This window comes from Schistocerca gregaria, chromosome 10 (genome assembly GCF_023897955.1).
Source record: "Schistocerca gregaria isolate iqSchGreg1 chromosome 10, iqSchGreg1.2, whole genome shotgun sequence".
Taxonomy (NCBI): domain Eukaryota; kingdom Metazoa; phylum Arthropoda; class Insecta; order Orthoptera; family Acrididae; genus Schistocerca; species Schistocerca gregaria.
The window spans coordinates 39,285,841-39,296,301 of NC_064929.1; the positions used below are offsets into that span (position 1 = coordinate 39,285,841).

The following is a 10,461-nucleotide window of genomic DNA, read 5'->3' on the forward strand; positions in this document are numbered from 1 at the left end:
GTTGGTCTTACTCAGAGCGGTGTCCGAATTCTATTTTCGACGTTATACGTGCCACTTTCATTTTGGCAACTACGATTCGATACAGAATGCACGAAACCTGAAAGACACCCTAACGGATACATAGAGAGTAGTGTTTGTCTGCTGAATAATGGGAGTGCAAGGGTCTGTGTCGTCTATATGGCTGTATGTAGCACCATTAGGCTTCGGGGGGCAGGCGTAGCTCAGATGGTAGAGCCCTCGCTTAGTATGCGAGAGGTACTGGGATCAATACCCAGTGCCTCCAGAATTTTTAACACACCTACATGCGCACCTTGATATGCAAGTGGAATACTTCACAGCCAGCAGATGTGTCTAGGAAGATACAAGCTGTGTCGTCTATATGGCTGTATGTAGCACCATTAGTCTTCGGGGGGCGGGCGTAGCTCAGATGGTAGAGCGCTCGCTTAGTATGCGAGAGGTACTGGGATCAATACCCACTGCCTCCAGAATTGTTAACACAAGTACATGCGCACCTTGATATGCAAGTGGAATACTTCACAGCCAGGAGATGTGTCTAGGAAGATACAAGCTTGCGCCGAGTTCACGAAAATCCCACTGCATATTCCTATTCTTTGCGTGCAGTCAGCTGCTACTGGTGTTGTTAGTTGTGACTGCTGATAACAGATGCCGTAGCAATCAATTCATGGAGTGAGTTGTATGTTTTGCGATAGTCCGTCTCTGACAAGCAAGCACAGGTGACATAGGTGCGAACACATGAAGCTTGCAGACCCTCGCTGCCTGCAGACACCGAGCAGCCACACTAGGAGGGCGGCCTAAGCCGTAGGCGAATTGTGCTCATTCGCTTTGGCGCGACGTCGAACTATAAATAATGCTGTCACTAGCGTGAGCGTCGTGGAAAGTCGGAAAAGTCGGCTGCGAGGGTGAGTGCCAAGTTTGGGGAGCGTTTCGTAGTATGCGCAGTGCAATGGAGACGCGGAAACTTGTTGTAGCCCAGTGTTTTGCAGTTGGACGACAAGATTGGTACACAGTAGTAAAGAGCGAGGCACTGAGTTGGCATAAATAATGTAGTGCACAATGGTTCTCGAGATGTGTTTCTTACCTCAGGTGCTGTATAATTGTCTACAATGAGTGAAAACGGAGCAATTTGTGACGGCTCTGTCAATTTAAGACGTTAAAAACAGACGGAATTTGCATTTGTAATACCAGAGCATCGAAACTACTTGGAACTTTTGTGTATATGAACGGGTCCGCGCCTTTGTACTCTGCTCCCTTCACCGCTACAAACCAACCAACCATCGTGTCCGTGCGCATCTGAGTCGCAAAGAATGGGGAATAGCGCATTTTGCTCGTGCATGGGGCGTAGCTCAGTTGGTAGAGCGTTCGCTTGGCATGTGAAAGGTCCAGGGTTCAAGCCGCGGCGCCTCAATTTTTTGTGGTCAGTGCATGGTAAGTGTTGGTCGCGGCGAACCTAAAGGCACGCAAGATGTTGCAAAGCCAGCGTCACAGACTGATATGATGTATACTGACGTAAGGAGAGCAAGATGTAAGTGTGGGGACCGGCTGTTATCGAGGTGTCATCGAGTGCAGATCTGTCTTAGGTATCGCGGCTTAACCTCATTGAAGTCTAGAGGGTGGACAACACGTTGGTCTTACTCAGAGCGGTGTCCGAATTCTATTTTCGACGTTATACGTGCCACTTTCATTTTGGCAACTACGATTCGATACAGAATGCACGAAACCTGAAAGACACCCTAACGGATACATAGAGAGTAGTGTTTGTCTGCTGAATAATGGGAGTGCAAGGGTCTGTGTCGTCTATATGGCTGTATGTAGCACCATTAGTCTTCGGGGTGCGGGCGTAGCTCAGATGGTAGAGCGCTCGCTTAGTATGCGAGAGGTACTGGGATCAATACCCAGTGCCTCCAGAATTTTTAACACACCTACATGCGCACCTTGATATGCAAGTGGAATAATACACAACCAGCAGATGTGTCTAGGAAGATAGAAGCGAATGATTAGCATCCACAATTGACAAGCGTGCTGTTATTAGTGCGCAGGAAGCACCCTCCTCCCACGCCTACACTTAATTTAGAAACAGTACAAGTGTTCCCGTAAGATTCTCAAGCCTATGTCGGAAAGATCTGACTTGCGCCGAGTTCACGTAAATCCCACTGCACATTCCTATTCTTTGCGTGCAGTCTGCTGCTACTGGTGTTGCTAGTTGTGACTGCTGATAACAGATGCCGTAGCAATCAATTCATGGAGTGAGTTGTATGTTTTGCGATAGTCTGTCTCTGACAAGCAAGCACAGGTGACATAGGTGCGAACAAAGGAAGCTTGCAGACCCTCGCTGCCTGCAGACACCGAGCAGCCACACTAGGAAGGCGTCCTAAGCCGTAGGCGAAATGTACTCATTCGCTTTGGCGCGACGTCGAACTATAAATAATGCTGTCACTAGCGTGAGCGTCGTGGAGAGTCGGAAAAGTCGGCTGCGAGGGTGAGTGCCAAGTTTGGGGAGCGTTTCGTAGTATGCGCAGTGCAATGGAGACGCGGAAACTTGTTGTGGCCCAGTGTTTTGCAGTTGGACGACAAGATTGGTACACAGTAGTAAAGAGCGAGGCACTGAGTTGGCATGAATAATGGAGTGCACAATGGGGCTCGAGATGTGTTTGTTACCTCAGGTGCTGTATAATTGTCGACAAGGAGTGAAAACGGAGCAATTTGTGACGGCTCTATCAATTTAAGACGTTAAAAACAGACGGAATTTGCATTTGTAATACCAGAGCATCGAAACTACTTGGAACTTTTGTGTATATGAACGGGTCCGCGCCTTTGTACTCTGCTCCCTTCACCGCTACAAACCAACCAACCATCGTGTCCGTGCGCATCTGAGTCGCAAAGAATGGGGAATAGCGCAGTTTGCTCGTGCATGGGGCGTCGCTTAGTTGGTAGAGCGTTCGCTTGGCATGTGAAAGGTCCAGGGTTCAAGCCGCGGCGCCTCCTTTTTTTTGTGGTCAGTGCATGGTAAGTGTTGGTCGCGGCGAACCTAAAGGCACGCAAGATGTTGCAAAGCCAGCGTCACAGACTGATATGATGTATACTGACGTAAGGAGAGCAAGATGTAAGTGTGGGGACCGGCTGTTATCGAGGTGTCATCGAGTGCAGATCTGTCTTAGGTATCGCGGCTTAACCTCATTGAAGTCTAGAGGGTGGACAACACGTTGGTCTTACTCAGAGCGGTGTCCGAATTCTATTTTCGACGTTATACGTGCCACTTTCATTTTGGCAACTACGATTCGATACAGAATGCACGAAACCTGAAAGACACCCTAACGGATACATAGGGAGTAGTGTTTGTCTGCTGAATAATGGGAGTGCAAGGGTCTGTGTCGTCTATATAGCTGTATGTAGCACCATTAGTCTTCGGGGGGCGGGCGTAGCTCAGATGGTAGAGCGCTCGCTTAGTATGCGAGAGGTGCTGGGATCAATACCCAGTGCCTCCAGAATTTTTAACACACCTACATGCGCACCTTGATATGCAAGTGGAATACTTCACAGCCAGCAGATGTGTCTAGGAAGATACAAGCTTGCGCCGAGTTCACGTAAATCCCACTGCACATTCCTATTCTTTGCGTGCAGTCAGCTGCTACTGGTGTTGTTAGTTGTGACTGCTGATAACAGATGCCGTAGCAATCAATTCATGGAGTGAGTTGTATGTTTTGCGATAGTCTGTCTCTGACAAGCAAGCACAGGTGACATAGGTGCGAACACAGGAAGCTTGCAGACCCTCGCTGCCTGCAGTCACCGAGCAGCCACACTAGGAGGGCGGCCTAAGCCGTAGGCGAATTGTGCTCATTCGCTTTGGCGCGACGTCGAACTATAAATAATGCTGTCACTAGCGTGAGCGTCGTGGAAAGTCGGAAAAGTCGGCTGCGAGGGTGAGTGCCAAGTTTGGGGAGCGTTTCGTAGTATGCGCAGTGCAATGGAGACGCGGAAACTTGTTGTGGCCCAGTGTTTTGCTGTTGGACGACAAGATTGGTACACAGTAGTAAAGAGCGAGGCACTGAGTTGGCATGAATAATGGAGTGCACAATGGGGCTCGAGATGTGTTTGTTACCTCAGGTGCTGTATAATTGTCGACAAGGAGTGAAAACGGAGCAATTTGTGACAGCTCTTTCAATTTAAGACGTTAAAAACAGACGGAATTTGCATTTGTTATACCAGAGCATTGAAACTACTTGGAACTTTTGTGTATATGAACGGGTCCGCGCCTTTGTACTCTGCTCCCTTCACCGCTACAAACCAACCAACCATCGTGTCCGTGCGCATCTGAGTCGCAAAGAATGGGGAATAGCGCAGTTTGCTCGTGCATGGGGCGTCGCTCAGTTGGTAGAGCGTTCGCTTGGCATGTGAAAGGTCCAGGGTTCAAGCCGCGGCGCCTCCATTTTTTGTGGTCAGTGCATGGTAAGTGTTGGTCGCGGCGAACCTAAAGGCACGCAAGATGTTGCAAAGCCAGCGTCACAGACTGATATGATGTATACTGACGTAAGGAGAGCAAGAGGTAAGTGTGGGGACCGGCTGTTATCGAGGTGTCATCGAGTGCAGATCTGTCTTAGGTATCGCGGCTTAACCTCATTGAAGTCTAGAGGGTGGACAACACGTTGCTCTTACTCAGAGCGGTGTCCGAATTCTATTTTCGACGTTATACGTGCCACTTTCATTTTGGCCAACTACGATTCGATACAGAATGCACGAAACCTGAAAGACACCCTAACGGATACATAGAGAGTAGTGTTTGTCTGCTGAATAATGGGAGTGCAAGGGTCTGTGTCGTCTATATGGCTGTATGTAGCACCATTAGTCTTCGGGGGGGCGGGCGTAGCTCAGATGGTAGAGCGCTCGCTTAGTGTGCAAGAGGTACTGGGATCAATACCCAGTGCCTCCAGAATTTTTAACACACCTACATGCGCACCTTGATATGCAAGTGGAATAATTCACAACCAGCAGATGTGTCTAGGAAGATAGAAGCGAATGATTAGCATCCACAATTGACAAGCGTGCTGTTATTAGTGCGCAGGAAGCACCCTCCTCCCACGCCTACACTTAATTTAGAAACAGTACAAGTGTTCCCGTAAGATTCTCAAGCCTATGTCGGAAAGATCTGACTTGCGCCGAGTTCACGTAAATCCCACTGCACATTCCTATTCTTTGCGTGCAGTCTGCTGCTACTGGTGTTGCTAGTTGTGACTGCTGATAACAGATGCCGTAGCAATCAATTCATGGAGTGAGTTGTATGTTTTGCGATAGTCTGTCTCTGACAAGCAAGCACAGGTGACATAGGTGCGAACACAGGAAGCTTGCAGACCCTCGCTGCCTGCAGACACCGAGCAGCCACACTAGGAAGGCGTCCTAAGCCGTAGGCGAAATGTACTCATTCGCTTTGGCGCGACGTCGAACTATAAATAATGCTGTCACTAGCGTGAGCGTCGTGGAAAGTCGGAAAAGTCGGCTGCGAGGGTGAGTGCCAAGTTTGGGGGGCGTTTCGTAGTATGCGCAGTGCAATGGAGACGCGGAAACTTGTTGTGGCCCAGTGTTTTGCAGTTGGACGACAAGATTGGTACACAGTAGTAAAGAGCGAGGCACTGAGTTGGCATGAATAATGGAGTGCACAATGGGGCTCGAGATGTGTTTGTTACCTCAGGTGCTGTATAATTGTCGACAAGGAGTGAAAACGGAGCAATTTGTGACGGCTCTTTCAATTTAAGACGTTAAAAACAGACGGAATTTGCATTTGTAATACCAGAGCATCGAAACTACTTGGAACTTTTGTGTATATGAACGGGTCCGCGCCTTTGTACTCTGCTCCCTTCACCGCTACAAACCAACCAACCATCGTGTCCGTGCGCATCTGAGTCGCAAAGAATGGGGAATAGCGCAGTTTGCTCGTGCATGGGGCGTCGCTTAGTTGGTAGAGCGTTCGCTTGGCATGTGAAAGGTCCAGGGTTCAAGCGGCGGCGCCTCCATTTTTTGTGGTCAGTGCATGGTAAGTGTTGGTCGCGGCGAACCTAAAGGCACGCAAGATGTTGCAAAGCCAGCGTCACAGACTGATATGATGGATACTGACGTAAGGAGAGCAAGATGTAAGTGTGGGGACCGGCTGTTATCGAGGTGTCATCGAGTGCAGATCTGTCTTAGGTATCGCGGCTTAACCTCATTGAAGTCTAGAGGGTGGACAACACGTTGGTCTTACTCAGAGCGGTGTCCGAATTCTATTTTCGACGTTATACGTGCCACTTTCATTTTGGCAACTACGATTCGATACAGAATGCACGAAACCTGAAAGACACCCTAACGGATACATAGGGAGTAGTGTTTGTCTGCTGAATAATGGGAGTGCAAGGGTCTGTGTCGTCTATATGGCTGTATGTAGCACCATTAGGCTTCGGGGGGCGGGCGTAGCTCAGATGGTAGAGCGCTCGCTTAGTATGCGAGAGGTGCTGGGATCAATACCCAGTGCCTCCAGAATTTTTAACACACCTACATGCGCACCTTGATATGCAAGTGGAATACTTCACAGCCAGCAGATGTGTCTAGGAAGATACAAGCTTGCGCCGAGTTCACGTAAATCCCACTGCACATTCCTATTCTTTGCGTGCAGTCAGCTGCTACTGGTGTTGTTAGTTGTGACTGCTGATAACAGATGCCGTAGCAATCAATTCATGGAGTGAGTTGTATGTTTTGCGATAGTCTGTCTCTGACAAGCAAGCACAGGTGACATAGGTGCGAACACAGGAAGCTTGCAGACCCTCGCTGCCTGCAGACACCGAGCAGCCACACTAGGAGGGCGGCCTAAGCCGTAGGCGAATTGTGCTCATTCGCTTTGGCGCGACGTCGAACTATAAATAATGCTGTCACTAGCGTGAGCGTCGTGGAAAGTCGGAAAAGTCGGCTGCGAGGGTGAGTGCCAAGTTTGGGGAGCGTTTCGTAGTATGCGCAGTGCAATGGAGACGCGGAAACTTGTTGTGGCCCAGTGTTTTGCTGTTGGACGACAAGATTGGTACACAGTAGTAAAGAGCGAGGCACTGAGTTGGCATGAATAATGGAGTGCACAATGGGGCTCGAGATGTGTTTGTTACCTCAGGTGCTGTATAATTGTCGACAAGGAGTGAAAACGGAGCAATTTGTGACGGCTATTTCAATTTAAGACGTTAAAAACAGACGGAATTTGCATTTGTAATACCAGAGCATCGAAACTACTTGGAACTTTTGTGTATATGAACGGGTCCGCGCCTTTGTACTCTGCTCCCTTCACCGCTACAAACCAACCAACCATCGTGTCCGTGCGCATCTGAGTCGCAAAGAATGGGGAATAGCGCAGTTTGCTCGTGCATGGGGCGTCGCTCAGTTGGTAGAGCGTTCGCTTGGCATGTGAAACGTCCAGGGTTCAAGCCGCGGCGCCTCCATTTTTTGTGGTCAGTGCATGGTAAGTGTTGGTCGCGGCGAACCTAAAGGCACGCAAGATGTTGCAAAGCCAGCGTCACAGTCTGATATGATGTATACTGACGTAAGGAGAGCAAGATGTAAGCGTGGGGACCGGCTGTTATCGAGGTGTCATCGAGTGCAGATCTGTCTTAGGTATCGCGGCTTAACCTCATTGAAGTCTAGAGGGTGGACAACACGTTGGTCTTACTCAGAGCGGTGTCCGAATTCTATTTTCGACGTTATACGTGCCACTTTCATTTTGGCCAACTACGATTCGATACAGAATGCACGAAACCTGAAAGACACCCTAACGGATACATAGAGAGTAGTGTTTGTCTGCTGAATAATGGGAGTGCAAGGGTCTGTGTCGTCTATATGGCTGTATGTAGCACCATTAGTCTTCGGGGGGGCGGGCGTAGCTCAGATGGTAGAGCGCTCGCTTAGAATGCGAGAGGTAATGGGATCAATACCCAGTGCCTCCAGAATTTTTAACACACCTACATGCGCACCTTGATATGCAAGTGGAATAATTCACAACCAGCAGATGTGTCTAGGAAGATACAAGCGAATGATTAGCATCCACAATTGACAAGCGTGCTGTTATTAGTGCGCAGGAAGCACCCTCCTCCCACGCCTACACTTAATTTAGAAACAGTACAAGTGTTCCCGTAAGATTCTCAAGCCTATGTCGGAAAGATCTGACTTGCGCCGAGTTCACGTAATTCCCACTGCACATTCCTATTCTTTGCGTGCAGTCAGCTGCTACTGGTGTTGCTAGTTGTGACTGCTGATAACAGATGCCGTAGCAATCAATTCATGGAGTGAGTTGTATGTTTTGCGATAGTCTGTCTCTGACAAGCAAGCACAGGTGACATAGGTGCGAACACAGGAAGCTTGCAGACCGTCGCTGCCTGCAGACACCGAGCAGCCACACTAGGAGGGCGGCCTAAGCCGTAGGCGAAATGTACTCATTCGCTTTGGCGCGACGTCGAACTATAAATAATGCTGTCACTAGCGTGAGCGTCGTGGAAAGTCGGAAAAGTCGGCTGCGAGGGTGAGTGCCAAGTTTGGGGAGCGTTTCGTAGTATGCGCAGTGCAATGGAGACGCGGAAACTTGTTGTGGCCCAGTGTTTTGCAGTTGGACGACAAGATTGGTACACAGTAGTAAAGAGCGAGGCACTGAGTTGGCATAAATAATTTAGTGCACAATGGGGCTCGAGATGTGTTTGTTACCTCAGGTGCTGTATAATTGTCTACAATGAGTGAAAACGGAGCAATTTGTGACGGCTCTTTCAATTTAAGACGTTAAAAACAGACGGAATTTGCATTTGTAATACCAGAGCATCGAAAATACTTGGAACTTTTGTGTATATGAACGGGTCCGCGCCTTTGTACTCTGCTCCCTTCACCGCTACAAACCAAACAACCATCGTGTCCGTGCCCATCTGGGTCGCAAAGAATTGGGAATAGAGCAGTTTGCTCGTGCATGGGGCGTAGCTCAGTTGGTAGAGCGTTCGCTTGGCATGTGAAAGGTCCAGGGTTCAAGCCGCGGCGCCTCCATTTTTTGTGGTCAGTGCTTGGTAAGTGTTGGTCGCGGCGAACCTAAAGGCACGCAAGATGTTGCAAAGCCAGCGTCACAGACTGATATGATGTATACTGACGTAAGGAGAGCAAGATGTAAGTGTGGGGACCGGCTGTTATCGAGGTGTCATCGAGTGCAGATCTGTCTTAGGTATCGCGGCTTAACCTCATTGAAGTCTAGAGGGTGGACAACACGTTGCTCTTACTCAGAGCGGTGTCCGAATTCTATTTTCGACGCCATACGTGCCACTTTCATTTTGGCAACTACGATTCGATACAGAATGCACGAAACCTGAAAGACACCCTAACGGATACATAGAGAGTAGTGTTTGTCTGCTGAATAATGGGAGTGCAAGGGTCTGTGTCGTCTATATGGCTGTATGTAGCACCATTAGTCTTCGGCGGGGCGGGCGTAGCTCAGATGGTAGAGCGCCCGCTTAGTATGCGAGAGTTACTGGGATCAATACCCAGTGCCTCCAGAATTTTTAACACACCTACATGCGCACCTTGATATGCAAGTGGAATACTTCACAGCCAGCAGATGTGTCTAGGGAGATACAAGCTTGCGCCGAGTTCACGTAAATCCCACTGCACATTCCTATTCTTTGCGTGCAGTCAGCTGCTACTGGTGTTGTTAGTTGTGACTGCTGATAACAGATGCCGTAGCAATCAATTCATGGAGTGAGTTGTATGTTTTGCGATAGTCTGTCTCTAAAAAGCAAGCACAGGTGACATAGGTGCGAACACAGGAAGCTTGCAGACCCTCGCTGCCTGCAGACACCGAGCAGCCACACTAGGAGGGTGGCCTAAGCCGTAGGCGAATTGTGCTCATTCGCTTTGGCGCGACGTCGAACTATAAATAATGCTGTCACTAGCGTGAGCGTCGTGGAAAGTCGGAAAAGTCGGCTGCGAGGGTGAGTGCCAAGTTTGGGGAGCGTTTCGTAGTATGCGCAGTGCAATGGAGACGCGGAAACTTGTTGTGGCCCAGTGTTTTGCAGTTGGACGACAAGATTGGTACACAGTAGTAAATATCGTGGCACTGAGTTGGCATGAATAATTTAGTGCACAATGGGGCTCGAGATGTGTTTGTTACCTCAGGTGCTGTATGATTGTCGACAAGGAGTGAAAACGGAGCAATTTGTGACGGCTCCTTCAATTTAAGACGTTAAAAACAGACGGAATTTGCATTTGTAATACCAGAGCATCGAAACTACTTGGAACTTTTGTGTATATGAACGGGTCCGCGCCTTTGTACTCTGCTCCCTTCACCGCTACAAACCAACCAACCATCGTGTCCGTGCGCATCTGAGTCGCAAAGAATGGGGAATAGCGCAGTTTGCTCGTGCATGGGGCGTCGCTCAGTTGGTAGAGCGTTCGCTTGGCATGTGAAAGGTCCAG

General features: G+C 49.0%; 1 non-coding gene across 1 annotated transcript; it reads left to right on the plus strand.

Moving 5' to 3' along the window:
* Positions 1-1,353: 1,353 nt before the first annotated feature.
* Positions 1,354-1,426, plus strand: Trnaa-ggc (transfer RNA alanine (anticodon GGC)). Its single transcript has one exon. It is a non-coding gene; the product is annotated as a tRNA-Ala (tRNA).
* The last annotated feature ends 9,035 nt before the right edge of the window (positions 1,427-10,461 follow it).